This window comes from Pleurodeles waltl, chromosome 2_1 (genome assembly GCF_031143425.1).
Source record: "Pleurodeles waltl isolate 20211129_DDA chromosome 2_1, aPleWal1.hap1.20221129, whole genome shotgun sequence".
In the NCBI taxonomy this organism is placed as follows: Eukaryota; Metazoa; Chordata; class Amphibia; order Caudata; family Salamandridae; genus Pleurodeles; species Pleurodeles waltl.
Genome location: NC_090438.1, coordinates 404,033,392 through 404,049,503, shown reverse-complemented (window position 1 = coordinate 404,049,503; position 16,112 = coordinate 404,033,392). Strand labels below are relative to the sequence as shown.

Below are 16,112 nucleotides of genomic sequence, written 5' to 3'. Positions count from 1 at the left end.
AATGTTCTACCATCTTGAATGGCACTCAGCATAATCATCTGTAATGTATAGGTAAATACCTTTGTGTTAGTCCGATGTGTAGCTTATTTGTACTTAGGCCTTTGCCTGATCTCAATTACTACCTGAACCCCAGATCCTCCTAACAGAATGACATTATGCAACAGTTAGTCCTCTGATGTTGTCATCAAATGGAGCCAGAAAAACCTGTGAGACCTCAGGACTACTGGGGGCATTCCATCACTCAATTGATCACATGCTTTAACTCACAATTATCAAAGGGATTTTGGAGACAAGAGTGCACTGTTCAACTATCCGATGTATGAATGAATGCTCCATAAGTCAGTCATTGGGCCTTTTCTAGGTTATAGAAGATACAATAAGGCATAGGAAATAGCTACCCATTGGAGGGTCATTGTTTGTCTCAGCAAGGAAAGACTGATGGATAATACATGCGGTGTTTACTGACTAGCACGTGAGAGCCTTCTTTATTTTTAGCATAAATTAAAATCTCTGAGGTCTGACTGTTGGATAATTTCATACCATGTCTTTGGTGGATGCAATTGTGGCCACCATCAGACAAAATTAGACAAATGAGATGGAATTACATCACTGGCTATTTTGTGATATAAGTACGAGTGGGAAAGGTGTTATCTGGCTGCACTAGGCAGGCTCACTGATCATATGCAATTTGTGCTAAATGCTACACTAGGCTAGCATCCAACATGAAAATGGGGGCACATCTCTTCCTTCTAAGGAACTCTCCACTGGTTGCTAAATTCAGTTTAGTTACTAATATTAGCCCTATTGGATTTGCAAGTTGGTGATAGGTTGCCTTGCATTTGATAAGTAAGGAGACAGTATACTGTAGTAGCAATCAGTGACCAAAAAAACTGAAAATCACTTCTTAGATGTTTTAGGGGCAGAATTTGCAATGCAGGTAAAAGTAATGTTGTATTAGTTGTCTTAGTCTTCTTAACCTTGTCACTATGTTCTGCCAGTTTTCTCAAAGCATTTTATTTTATTATGGGGCACACTCCTGTACATGTCCACAAATAAATAGGTACATCACGCTTTTCTGGTCTATAACATTTTCAAGTGCTTTAGATAGCCCCCTTTGTGATCTCGATAATCTTTATGTCTGGGTCGGGCTTGATTTCTGTTAATTCCTCATCATTTAGTACGTCCTGGAAATGTGCAACACATGAAGGCGTGATAGCCAAATGTTACTTTTAAATGAAGCATTTGTATTAGAAACTCTGCAACTCGTAGCAATAATGTTCATTAAAACACAAATGGTTTTATGGTTACATCTATGGTTAATATAAAACATGGTTTCATATCTCAGGGGTCAGGTGACTGATTATAGCTGCGTCAATACCATGAAATCAAAATATATATTTACATCATTTACGGTACAATTTTTTATATTTTTCATTATATTACAAACATTCTCGTTTGTAGGCACAGAAACTTTACATGATTTTGCCATTAATTCAGTTGTCATTAGCAAAAGATTCAAAACTAGTGGAAATAGGTGGAATTGCCCTAGGTATTGCATTTGGTTATTGCAGATTACAAATATTCACCCCTAATCATGGGCAATCACATTCCAAACACCTTTTAAGCCACTAGATTTTCTTCCTGATCAGCTTGCGACAGGAGGCCTTTAATCATAAACTAAGGAGCCCTCTGGAACCCCCCCATATTCTAAGGCCAACACATCGTTGATTATTAAAGTCTTGTTAAAATGGTGGGAGACAAAAAGTCAGAATATTTCAGATGTCTTTGCTGTGGGCTTGTGTATTTGAGGTTATCAACAGTCCATGCTCAGGAAAAAGAGATAGATGGCTCATTCTCACAATGAGCATGTGAAGGTTTGATTTAGAAAGGGGGAAACACTAACTAGAAAACATTAAATGGCATCAGCTGTGTTTAAAGTAGGAGATGCATGAATAACAGGGTAATTAGGGGGTTAGATAGAGAAGGTGCAAGTCTGTTGAAGAAATATGTGTTTTAGTTTTATCAGTTTATCAAACCCATAATAAACACGGACATCGATTCACTAAAATGCCACTATCAGCATACAGGGCATTTCAAATTGTGTCAGCAATGGTTACATCCTCCTCCTGTTGCTGTCTTCATTACAACAGAAACCACGAGTAGCAAGATTAATTGAGGCTGAAAAAAGACAGGCCTGGAATAGCAGCTATGATCTTTGGCTAAACCTGACTGTCACCAGTCTGGTTTGTTCCCAGATCCTTTCAATCACAGGGATAATCAAAGGTGACAGTGCTGGTCTAGTCAGGCCACCGGATACATAACTCTGCAAGTAGATGTAGTTGAGTTGTGAAGGTCAAAAGAAGTTACATAGGGTTGAGCCTAGGTACAGTTCAGCACAATTATCACAGTGTTCACAACTGCAGTACATATGTAAATGTCCCAACGCTGTGGTGGCATTTTATATAAGCACACCACTTTAATATTATCACAAGTATATAAATATATTTACATTATACCAAGTGTCAAATTGTAAAAAATATATAATGGAAATAAGCAATAAAATGGCAGTGGAAGCAATCTAGTGGGCAACCAGGGCACTTGGATGCACATACTATATTACATTTGTGATCCTCAGGCGGGAAACACTAGGACACTCCCTGAAACAATAAACACTACCCAAATGCACCTACTGTAAATTTTATAGTTGTAAAATGTTTGCAGGTTTGTAACATTTGCTGTTTGTCCTGGATTGAAACCCCCATACTACATGATGTAAGATCACAATTCTTCCACTCAACCTATGGTTCTCAAACATTATTGTACGCAATTTTAAGGGTAGCTAGCACTGAAAATTAGCTGAATTAATGCAAACAGTGTCAATTGAAAAACGATGCAACAGTTACTTTGGAAACGAACTGAGAAGTATTTTGAACTTGGCAAAAAATAATTAGGTGGCTTTGGGCTAAGTAGTGTAGATCTCTTACAGTGTACATATCTCATGATCTAAGGTCTCTACATGCCAGTCCAAAATTTGATCCTCAGGAACAATTCTGTCAGAACATAGGACACAAAGAGTGTTCAGGCACTTCTCAATCTGGCAAGCATGCAGGTCAATGAAGTGATGAACTTCTGTAAACAAAGCAGGGACAGGAGAGCACAAAAATAATACCAGCTGGTTTGCTGAGGGAGTGTGTTCCCCAGTCAGAGTCAACCCTTGTCACACCTTCAATTGTAGAAGCATTTTTTTAGGGATACCTGCTCTGCTATCTGGTGAGAACAAGAGAGTTTTGGTATGGGTTTCATCTCCATTTGTGGACTCCTTGGGCAACTAGGGTCGTCCACAGAGGCAAGATCTCTAACAGAAGCAAGGCAGGTGAGAATGGTACCAACATAATCTTCCGTTTTGTTCCCCTTACAGGTAAAATAGCAGCAGTCAGCTCCATGTTTTGGAAGCAGCACTGAAAGGTCTATGTAGGTGTGTGGCTAAGAATGTTTTCCTTAATCTTTACAGGTGCTCCACCTTATGTTTGCATGTTTTTACAGCTAGGCAGAAGCCTACTTCCACACAGAATCCATGCATCCTATATGTTTAAAAAATCCAGCCAACCCGGTGAAAGGGAGATCTCTTATAGTGGTTAAAATTCCATTGATCAACATTTATTGTGAAATGAAGTACTGTGTGTGTGTATGTGTGTGTGTGTATATATATATATATATATATATATATATATATATATATCTATGTATATGTCAACTATACTTCCTTCCAGTCATCACGGAAAAGGAAACGCCGGCACTTCAGACTCTTTCGTGTGCTGGTCACTTTATTTACTATCAAGGCTGTACAAAGCTGATTTCATCCCAGGCTCTAGGGCTGAGGCGTTTCAACCGTATCAGTCTTAGTCATAGCCCATGTTCGTCTTAATTTGAAAAACAGGCCCCACTGCGCCCAGAACCTATATCCTGTCTGACAATAAACATAAACAAAATACTATCACCTACATAATATATTAACAAATTAAATCTAACATTCTCAGTTCTCAAAATGTATATACTTTAAACACAATCCATCCATCCTATTATTCATTTATCATCATCTACTGACCCAATAATACCTGTTCTTTATAATAAATCAAATCATATTCATCCAATTTTTAATATACATTCCTCATATAAATTCATCTCCTACGGGTCTAAACTCTTTTCCAATAATTTTATTAATCAAAATCCTCACCTTTCCTTTATTTTATTTAATTCATACAATTTGATTTAATCCTTATTTTTTATAATGTTCAACAAATTGGCAATATGGGCCAAATTTCTGAGTGTCTATTCATTCATATTCTAACTAATTGACATTATGACCACATATTAGAAGAAAATTCATAAACCTTATCCCACATGTACATAAAGTTCTTCATCCTGATTCAATCCCCATGGGGCTCTGCTGTTGAGTCTAATTATATATTCCGATTCCATCCTTCTAAGAATCTGTTCCCTGTCTCCTCCTCATGGTAACAGCAACACCCTGTCAATTCCAAAAAACAACATACCATCAATTTTCCCATCATGTTCCTGTCTACAATGTTGCACTATTGTATAATTAACATCATTATTTTTGATTCCCCGCCAATGTTCTAAAATATGTTTTTTCACTGGAAAGATTGTGCTGCCAAAATACCATAATTTACACGAGCACATAATGACATATATTGTGAAATCTGAATTACAATTAATACATTTATCAATCTTCATCTTTTCTCCTGTAGGCAATTTATATGTCTTACAATTCGTGCTATTTTTGCAGGCCTTACAATTCGCACATCTATAAAAGCCTCTCTGTTTGGCAAATCCTAAATTCTCCTTCTTATTTATGTGGGTGTATACCAAAATATCACGTAAGGAACTACTTTTTCTGTATGTTATCCTCAGATAGGGGCTCTTCAGAGGTCCTATCACTTTGTCTGCTTTAATAAGGTGCCAGTAGTGTTTCATGATTCTCATAACTTCACCAGAATCTGAATTAAAAGTTGTAATATATCTCACTATGTTGTCTTCCTTCTCACGTTTCTTAGGGACCAGGAGGCTATCACGTTTTATATTGGCCACTTTATTACAAGCTTCTCTGACAACCCTCATAGAATAACCTCTAGATCTAAATCTAGTTACCATGTTCCTCTGTTCTTTCTCAAAAATCTCCCTTGTACTACAATTTCTTTTCGCTCTCAGTAGCTCTCCATATGGAATACTCCATTTCAATCTCGGCGGATGTTGACTCTTAGCATGCAATTTCCCGCTGTACTCTTCCTGAACAAACTCGTGGAGACAGACTCTCCTTCCACCGTTACTAAGACATCTAAAAATTCCATAACTCGTTTATCAAATTATTATGTGAATTTCAAATTAAATTCATTTCTTGGAAATCTAACAAGATCTCCTCCGGATCATCCCAAATAATGAATAAATTGTCAATCAATCTTGTCCAAAGGATGACATGTCTCATCCACTTTTCATTCTCTTCCGCCATCACATGCTGGGTTTCGTACCAGCCTATAAATAGACATGCAAAACTTGGAGCAAAGCAACTTCCCATCGCTGTCCCGTAATCTGTCTAAACCATTTATCTTTATATAGAAAATAGTTATTTTCTAGACAAAACCTTAACATCGTCAACAACATTTTAGCATGTTCACTCTCAATGATTTGTCCCTAGAAAAATATTCACATGCCTTAATACCTAATTCATGCTCAATGCTAGTATACAGGGACTCTACATCAATAGTTACCATGATGTAACTCGATTTCCAAGGGATGTCCTGAATTTTTGTAATAAAATTCATACTGTCCCTACAATACGAAGCTAACTTAGCACATATGGACACAAAAAATAATCCAAATAAATGGAAGTATTTTCAAGGAGATTACCTCTTGCCAATACTATTGGCCTAGCAGGAGGATTATCACTATCCTTATGGATCTTAGGTAACATATAAAAGCATGGCACTACTGTTTTTTTAATTGTCAAGAATTGCAATTCATCATTAGTAAGTAAACCCTGACCATGCCAATCTGAGAGCAAGGAGTGATGAGATCCTGTTGAGGCTTTATATGACATCATCGTCGATACCTCATAGCATTTCGAAAACTCCAATTGTTTTCTTGCCTCATAGCTATATTTCTCCAAATCCCACAACACCACATTTCCCCCTTTAGCTGCTGGTTTTATAACAAAGGATGTCGCATTCTTCAATGTGCCAAGTGCTCTATGTTGACCCAAAACCAGATTGCTTGCAAAGCACTTCTCACCCCTTTTCCACAATTCCAATAGGTCAAACCCTACTGCCTCATGAAAAGCATCAATACTATCATGTGGGGTAGTGGGGTTAAATCTAGATTTCGGCTTAAAACCACTTCCACACGGCCTGGTTGTGTCCAATCCCAAATCTCTCAATAACTCACTCTCTGTGTCCCATAATTTTCCCCTTACTTCCAATTCTCTCAAATCAGCTAGACCCTTGAATTTCCCAATACATAATTCCGTGGATATATCCACCGGATCCATATTACTGTCTTTGTTTCCTCCTTGCACCCCAGGTTTGTCTCTTTGTTGTGTGAATATCTTCAATAATTTTAATCTCCTCACAAACCGAAAAATATCAATATGTGTTTTTACATAATCTAAATCTGCTACTGGAACGTTCGTCTGATATTAAGTCATGGGATGAAATGTTCACCACTGTGAGTTTATCCTCACCTATTGTTTCTTCTTTCGACTCTGTCGCAAGTACCTCCCCTGTTGCATACGATCTTCTACCTGCTGTCCCCAGCTACTGTTCCTTTTCCGTTGTAATTTCCTCTTCCTTGTGGAGGTTTCCTCTGAGGTCGCTGATTTAATTGTAAAAAACGATACTCCTCTGCTGCCGTGAATGGCAATCCTGCAGTTCCACTTGGGCCCGGTTGTTCTTCTAAATCTGAGATACTGTCTGAACTGGATCCTATTGACACTACCTCCTGTTGTTGAAGGGATTCATTCAGTCTAATTTCTTTTCTTGCCATGTCATATTTCTTCCCAAATGCCAGAACCCTGCCAATAGAGTAATCAATCTTATCCCTTAGAAATTTCTGTTTTTTTCTTGTTTTGATCTCCTCTTCATATTTTTCCAACCTTTTCTCCATTTCCTTTATAAAGGTCGCCACCTCCTCTTTCTCTGTACTGTTCTCCAACATAGCTCTCATTTTTTTAATTTCCTCACTTATTTCCTGCAACTCCATAGTTGCATATTTTGACAAAAGCTCTAACATTCCCTGGCCTGTAGATGCCATCAACGCAGACTATTCCTCCAATAATTTTGGATGTGGATTTAAGTATGTAGGAGTAATTAGAATCCTCAGTCCCCGTGGAATTCTTCCTACTTAAATATGGTTATTTAATGATCTATCCTCCCAACTCCTATGAATCTCCTTTCTACATAATTTTTCCAATTGCCACAATTGTTGTTTTAAACTTCTAATCACATCCTTTCCAGCTCCCTGTTTTTCCACCTCACATGACAATCCTTCCTCACTTTCATGAAACAGGCTCCATGCCGCCTCCATTCTAGGTTCAATAGCTTCATTCATTTCCATCGCATCACTCTCCATTCCAGGATCGTCACAACAATTCAAATAAAATATATATGTCCAAATTACTCACTTAATCCTTGCGTGTCAATTATTCACAGAAAGTCACCATGTAGGATATTGTTTAAGTATCTATATAAGTCATACCTCCTGACTTGTGTTGAAAATACCTGTGATCATTATTATAGGTCAACTGAATCCGATGGATGTTCTTCGATATTCAGCAAAGCCGGCGTCTTTAACCCAACCATGCAACCATACCATGTGTTACTCGATAACGTCACCACGCCGAATGAGATCCATCCGCGGACATATTTGAGTGTTCCAAGCTAAGACCGGAATCACTCTAAATCCAATCACCGTCAGCCCATACAGTTCATTCCTCCATAATTGCATACAATAAACTTGTCACAAGTCTGCCCTCCTCGCAAACGGGATGGAACCTCTGCCCCAGTGAGCCTCGATAACATTCAAGAGACAAGCTCATCAACATTCCTCACCTTACCTCTCCTACGAAGCTCCAAATCGGGGGCGGCGGGAGTCAGCAAACACATTAATCCCCACAATGTCCGGCTGTAGCTGACTGCTACCATCTGCGACGTTGGTGCACAGCTCCGGGCGCAGGACCCGTAAATATCAACAAAACTTCCTTCCAGTCATCACGGAAAAGGAAGCACCGGCACTACAGGCCCTTTTGTGTACTCGTCACTTTATTTACTATCAAGGCTGTACAAAGCTATATATATATGGCACGATTGGGCACATCGGTTCTGTGTAATAGAACTATCAGCAAACTAAACTAAAACAAACCTTATTCTAAACAGTCAAATGTGTACCATGAGCAAAGTGACGTAAATATTATAAGCTGTGAGTAAGTTTCTCCACGCTCTTCAGTTTTTACAGGTGTATAACCTCTATCTTTTCTTTGCACATTTGCATTATTCTGATTTTCATTTGATTTAGCCATTGTAAGAGACTTAGTCAAGTGGAAACTTTGTCGCACAATGCATAATACATTTATATTGTAGGCATAAACTGAATACCACCTCGAAGCATTTAACATTTCATTGATATGCAAATGCGTATTTCTATTCAAGAGTGATAAGCCACCATCCTATACTTTATTAAGTTTGTATAATCTTACTGACTTTGCACAGCTGGTGGCCCATCTGCCCTTTCATCTTTGGTTTGCACCAGTTAATTAAATGGTTCTTTCACCAAGTCATATTCGATGAGCAACAGAAAGTAATAATTGACTGACCTCTTTCTAACATTGTGGTGATAATTTCAGAGTAAATGCTGAAATGAAAGTAAATCAGAAGGCATGCTTTGTCATTCAGACCGTGAGTCCCTGAGGTAGGTGAAAAGCTTTAAAATATCTGGATTCATGACACTCTAGCATCTCGAACCACTTTCAGATCCACATCATAAAACCAATGCGAATGGGATGTTAGCTGGAGATATAAAAACAATAGTGAAGGAAAAAATATTTTCCAATTACATTCACTAATTAGTCTGGTAAATGCACAGGTGTTGAAAAAACGGATATTAAGTAGACATACTAATCATAGAGAGAAATAATAAGAGAATGAAATCGTCATAAGATAAACTTAACCAAATAATGTTTAGAGAGCAAAAAGGTGCATAAAAAAAAAAAATGAATATATTAAAAGATTTAGTTATCACAGGACTCATATTGAGGCTGGGAAACAGAGAAACACAGTGGCAAAATAATTGTATTGTCATTTTATCCCTAAGAAACCTGTCTGGTCTTTTCAATCGCAAGAGTTTTCTGTAAATTATTTGCTGTTAATGATGTATTCCTGGAGAACTGTTTTAGTTGCAGGGTTTGCACTCTGAAATGGAAATTAGCCCACGCATCTCATTCACCAGTATGTTGTAGAAAAAAAAATCTTCTGATTATTCTATGTGTATCGACCAGAAATAAAGTTGGCAAATTTCCATTTTGGGATACAAAAATGAAGGCATATCCTTACAACTTACAATAAGGAGAATATGAGAACTTAGTGCACATTGGTAGAAATTCTGTGAGCACCAACTCAGAACCTGGAGATCACAGCTTTGATGGTGAGGAGGGCCAACATAACCTTTTTTAATTTTGATATTTATACAGTTGGTTGCATTATTTTGGATAACAATAGACCACACCAAATAAGTGCATCAAGAAAATTCACTTTGTGGAGAAACACCAATCAATCAATCAATCAGGTTTTATAAAGTGCGAGTAATCACCCAATAGGATATCCAGGTGCTTGCAGGTCTCAGAGGCCTGTTCAAATAGCCAGGTCTTGAGCCATTCTGAATTTTGGAAGTGTGGTGGTGGTCCAGAGGTGGGTGCTGAGGCTGTTCCAGGTTTTTGCTGCAAAGCGAGAGAAGGAGTGCCCTCCACTTCTGCTTCGGTAGATGCGGGTAGTAGGTGGGCAAGTCTTCTCAACGGTTGGTGGACGTTCAGGCTGTGGTTAATGTAAGCGGGTCCTTGGTTGTGTAGAGCCTTGTGTGCATAGGTCAGCAGAAATCGCTTATGTATGGGGAGCCAGTGGAGTTGCCCGAGGTGGGGTGTGATGTGGGTTTGTCGTGGAAGGCCCAGGATGTGTCTGGCTGCGGCATTCAGTATGATCTGAAGTCTCTGTAGGAGGTGTTCTGTGATTCCCATGTAGAGGACCTTGCCGTAGTCTAGTCGGCTGGTGATGAGGGCCTGTGTCACTGTGCTTCTCGTGTGTAGAGGTAGCCACCTGAAGATCTTATGTAGCATGCGCAAAGTGAGGAAGCATGCAGAGGAGATGGCGTTGATCTGTGATTTCATGATGAACTTGTTGTCAGTGATGATTCCAAGGTTTCTGGCATGGTCAGAGAGTGTCGGTGTGGGTCCTAGGTCTGATGGCCACAAGGAGTCATTCCATGTGTTGCTGATGTTGCCAAAGATCAGTACTTCTATTTTGTCTGTGTTCAGCTGCAGGCAGTTGTTCTTCACCCAATCAGCGACGCTTGTCATGCATCTGTGGAAGCTGGTTCTGGTGGTGGAGGGGTCGTCGGTGAGTAAGAGGGTGAATTAGGTGTCGTCTCTATAGGAAATTATGTTGAGAACATGGGATCTGACTATGTCGGCCAATAGGGTCATGTATGCTTTGAAGAATGCTGGGCTGAGGGATGAACCCTGGGGCACACCACAGGTGATCTCCCTGGGTTTGAGGATGAAAGGTAGGAGGTAGATATTCTGGGTTCTTCCAGTGAGGAAGGAGGTGATCCATCTCAGCGCATCCCCTTAGATCAGAGGTCTCCAAACTTTTTAATGTCGCGCCCCCCCAGTTGAAAAATAAAAATCATTGGGCCCCCCCTCAGAATTTTTCACAATTATTTTATAAACATGGCAATGTTTAAATATGTCTAAACCTATTGAAACATTTCAGTTAAGTACTGTTACCTTTTTAAAACTGCAATAACATGCTTCTGCTTAAAACAAAGGCATGTTATCTGTATAATATTTATTTTGGCCAGAGTCTTGGGCCCCCCCCTTTGATCACTTCAGGCCCCCCTAGGGGGGCCCGCCCCACAGTTTGAAGACCTCTGCCTTAGATGCTGATGTGGAGGAGTCTTTCGATCAGTACAGGGAGTGCAGAATTATTAGGCAAGTTGTATTTTTGAGGATTAATTTTATTATTGAACAACAACCATGTTCTCAATGAACCCAAAAAACTCATTAATATCAAAGCTGAATATTTTTGGAAGTAGTTTTTAGTTTGTTTTTAGTTTTAGCTATGTTAGGGGGATATCTGTGTGTGCAGGTGACTATTACTGTGCATAATTATTAGGCAACTTAACAAAAAACAAATATATACCCATTTCAATTATTTATTATTACCAGTGAAACCAATATAACATCTCAACATTCACAAATATACATGTCTGACATTCAAAAACAAAACAAAAACAAATCAGTGACCAATATAGCCACCTTTCTTTGCAAGGACACTCAAAAGCCTGCCATCCATGGATTCTGTCAGTGTTTTGATCTGTTCACCATCAACATTGCGTGCAGCAGCAACCACAGCCTCCCAGACACTGTTCAGAGAGGTGTACTGTTTTCCCTCCTTGTAAATCTCACATTTGATGATGGACCACAGGTTCTCAATGGGGTTCAGATCAGGTGAACAAGGAGGCTATGTCATTAGATTTCCTTCTTTTATACCCTTTCTTGCCAGCCACGCTGTGGAGTACTTGGACGCGTGTGATGGAGCATTGTCCTGCATGAAAATCATGTTTTTCTTGAAGGATGCAGACTTCTTCCTGTACCACTGCTTGAAGAAGGTGTCTACCAGGAACTGGCAGTAGGACTGGGAGTTGAGCTTGACTCCATCCTCAACCCGAAAAGGCCCCACAAGCTCATCTTTGATGATACCAGCCCAAACCAGTACTCCACCTCCACCTTGCTGGCGTCTGAGTCGGACTGGAGCTCTCTGCCCTTTACCAATCCAGCGACGGGCCCATCCATCTGGCCCATCAAGACTCCCTCTCATTTCATCAGTCCATAAAACCTTAGAAAATCAGTCTTGAGATATTTCTTGGCCCAGTCTTGACGTTTCAGCTTGTGTGTCTTGTTCAGTGGTGGTCGTCTTTCAGCCTTTCTTACCTTGGCCATGTCTCTGAGTATTGCACACCTTGTGCTTTTGGGCACTCCAGTGATGTTGCAGCTCTGAAATATGTCCAAACTGGTGGCAAGTGGCATCGTGGCAGCTGCACGCTTGACTTTTCTCAGTTCATGGGCAGTTATTTTGCGCCTTGGTTTTTCCACACGCTTCTTGCGACCCTGTTGACTATTTTGAATGAAACGCTTGATTGTTCGATGATCACGCTTCAGAAGCTTTGCAATTTTAAGAGTGCTGCATCCCTCTGCAAGATATCTCACTATTTTTGACTTTTCTGAGCCTGTCAAGTCCTTCTTTTGACCCATTTTGCCAAAGGAAAGGAAGTTGCCTAATAATTATGCACACCTGATATAGGGTGGTGATGTCATTAGACCACACCCCTTCTCATTACAGAGATGCACATCACCTAATATGCTTAATTGGTAGTAGGCTTTCGAGCCTATACAGCTTGGAGTAAGACAACATGCATAAAGAGGATGATGTGGTCAAAATACTCATTTGCCTAATAATTCTGCACTCCCTGTATGTGGTGGGATACAGTGTTGAAGACTGCCGAGAGGTCAAGGAGGATCAAAGCTGCTTGTGCTTGTCCTCAGCCGAGGAGGGTTCGAATGTCATTGGTGGCTGCGATCAGGGCAGGTTTGTTGCTGTGATTGCTGCGAAAGCCAGATTAGGAGGCATCGAGTAGTTGGTTCTGCTCCAGGTATGTAATGAGTTGCTTGTTGATGACCTTTTCCAGTACCTTTGCTGGGAACAGGATTAGGGAGATTGGCCAGTAGTTTTTGGGTTTGCGGGGGTCGGCCGAGGGTTTTTTGAGTTGTGGTCTGACTTCGGGGTTTTTCCAGGCATCGGGAAATATTGCGGTGTTGATAGATGTGTTGAACAGGGGTGGTGAGTTCCTGGCCATTCCTTTGGTTTCCAAGGTCGAAAATGTAGTATAAGCATGGGTCTTTGGGAGCTCCTGAGTGTATTTTATGGTGGAGATGATGTCCTGGGTGGAGAGGAGGCTCCAGGTGGTCAGTATGTGGTTTTCGACGATTACGGTGGTGGCGTAACTGTCGGGGTAGTCCGTAGTTATGGGTTGGGGTTTTTAGTTTCTGTGTATGGTTATGATCTTGTCATGAAAGAAGTAGGCAAGACTGTCACACACCTTCTGTGAGGGTGTGATGTTGTTTTCACTGGCAGACGGGTTGGCGAGTTCCTTAACAATGTTGAAAAGTTCCTTGGTGTTGTTGGCACTGGCTTTGATGCTTGTGGCAAGGGCTGTCTTCTTTGTTGCCCTCAGTTGACGGTGGTACAGGTTGAGGGAGGTCTTGAAGGGTGATCTGTCGGAGGTGTCCTTGCTGCAGTGCCATCTCTTCTTCAGGTGTTTACTGTCTCGTTTTTCTGTTCTGAGTTCTTGGGTGTACCAGCTGGCCTTTCTAGAGATTTTTTTCTGGATGTTGCTGTTCGTGGTTGGTAGCAGTAGTGGGGTTGGAGGTCTGAGGGCGTCCATCCAGCTAGTCTCTAAAATTTTGTTCCACCTTCAGTGGGGGACGTTGGTCATCTTGGGGGTGGAGGTGCAGGGGCTGGAGATGCTGAAGTGGATGATGGAGTGATTGTTCCTTGTGAGTTCTGTAATATGATTATATTTGACGTGGTTGCTGGAGGTAAAAACTGGGGTCCAGCATGTGTCCTGCGGTTTGTGTAGGGTCGTGATTGATCTGGGTCAATCCAAGGCTGCTCATACTGTCGAGGAGGTGTGCAGTGTTGTTGTCATTGAGATCGTCGGAGTGGAAATTTAGGTCGCCGAGGAAGATGTAGTCCTTGGAGTCTAAGGCTAGGGGCACAATGAAGTCTGCAATGGTGTTGCAGAAACTGAAGCACATGCCTCGTGGTCAGTATGTAAGGGTGCCTCTGGTGGTTGTTTTGTCGTCCATGTAGAGCTTGAAGTTGAGATGTTCCCTGGGGGTGGTGATGTTGTCCATGGTGGTGCACTTGATGGTCTCATTGTGGATGATGGCTGTTCCTCCTCCTGACTTGTTGATGCTGTCCTGGTGAGTGATTTTATATCCATCAGGGATGGGGCGGATGTGGGGTCAAGCCAGGTCTCAGTGAGGAAGACGATCTTGGTTGCGAGGGTGGCAATGAGGTCCCATAATACGGTGGAATGCTTGCATAGTGAGAATGTTTTGAGAAGGGCGCATGCGAGTTGGTGTTTTTGTTCAGGTGGTGTCTGTGGTGTGTTTGGGTGGGGTTGGTCGGTGGGCTGGTGTGTGTGCTGTGGCCAGTGAAATGGCAGTGGCTGCATAATTATATCCAAAAACGGTTGCTGTGGTCCTTCTGTAAGATAACTAGTGGAGAGGCACCTCTTTGTCAAGGGAGGGTGTCAAACCTTCCCCCTAATGTGGTTGTTCACATGCGTAGTAGCACTGACTCAGCTTAGAACAGTCTTTGTCTGTATGGCCTCCTTTTGAAAGATGATCATCTGTTTTGTCATAGTTGCAAGTTTGTTACTAGTGACTTAGAAAAGTTTGCCTGATAAAGCAGATAGATATTTGAGAGATTCAAGGGTTCAGAAACCCTTTTGACTCTTCATATGATGGCACACACTTTCAGAGATTTTAACTGTGTTGCCTGCTTTAATTACTTTCCATGTACTGTTTGTACTGCAGCTGAATAGGTAATGATGTTAAATATCTGCTTATCCAGCTGTGAGGGAGCACTGCGTTTTCCATAACTTTCCATAACTGCATTATGTCTGTGACCTACTGGATGGCTAATAGATTTTTAAAAATCAATCAGGATTAGACTTAGGTTGGGAACTGGCCAGCTTTAGCTATTTAGGAAAACGGGCACCCCTGAATTCATCTCAGCAATTAAGTGATAATAAGGGTAAAGTTCATGTGGGCCTCTGGAACTCTATTATATATTGATACGCTCATAGGCAAACTGGTATGGGCAGACAGGACAACTAGGATAAAGGGGCAAATAATGAAGGGACTCTGAGACCAGGGTGGGCTAGGTCTACCAGATATGTTTCTGTACTATGCAGTGGCACAAGTACAACACCTCATACACGGTTTCAACAGCCAACATAACTGGGAGAAAAGGTTACTACAGGGCACTTTCACACGGGGCTCATTATGGGAAGCACTAATGATGGGAAATACTATTCTGGATGAGTACCCATATATAGTTAAGCAAGATGCCAGGGTTTGGCATCTGGTCGTCAAGAGGGTAATCTAGAGAGCTCCAGAAACTTTAGACCTTATCTGTATCTTTATAGCAGCAATAAAGGTGTGGCCTTCCAGGAAGCACAAGATTACTTTGGAGTAGGGAAGGGTCAATTCCTACTATATGCCAACCTTGCAAACATAGCAAGACTCCAGAAGAAGCTCCAAGCAATGTTAATGATGGCTAGAGAGGAAAAACTAATAACTAATTTGTATAAAGCACTACAGAGGGATAGAAAAGTGGAGGCTGTGCATGTGCAATAGAGGTGGGTTGATCACATCACAGATGGGTAATGGAGAATAGCATTCACAAATATGTAGAATTTCCGCAAATGCTTGTTTCAAGCTAACACAGTTTCACTATGTATACAGTAGATACCTAACACCTCTGATATAAGCAAAAATGTACCTCAGTACAAATGCCAGATGTCGCAAATGTGGATAATTAAAAGCTGATGGTAATCATATAGTTTGGTCCTGTCCTCACATTTCGGAGGTATGAGATTAAGTGGTGGTTGCGCTTTAGTCAGTGGCAGGTACCTTTGCAGATAAAACCACCAAAAGTTGTATGCACAGTGTGTATAAAATACGTAAAGCATATAAAGTGAGAAGA

At 40.8% G+C, this 16,112-nt stretch overlaps 1 protein-coding gene across 2 annotated transcripts in view; it reads left to right on the top strand.

Moving 5' to 3' along the window:
• Positions 1-16,112, top strand: part of DIAPH2 (diaphanous related formin 2) — a 3,364,504-nt gene that overhangs the window by 2,611,930 nt on the left and 736,462 nt on the right. The gene's annotated exons all lie outside the window — the stretch shown is intronic.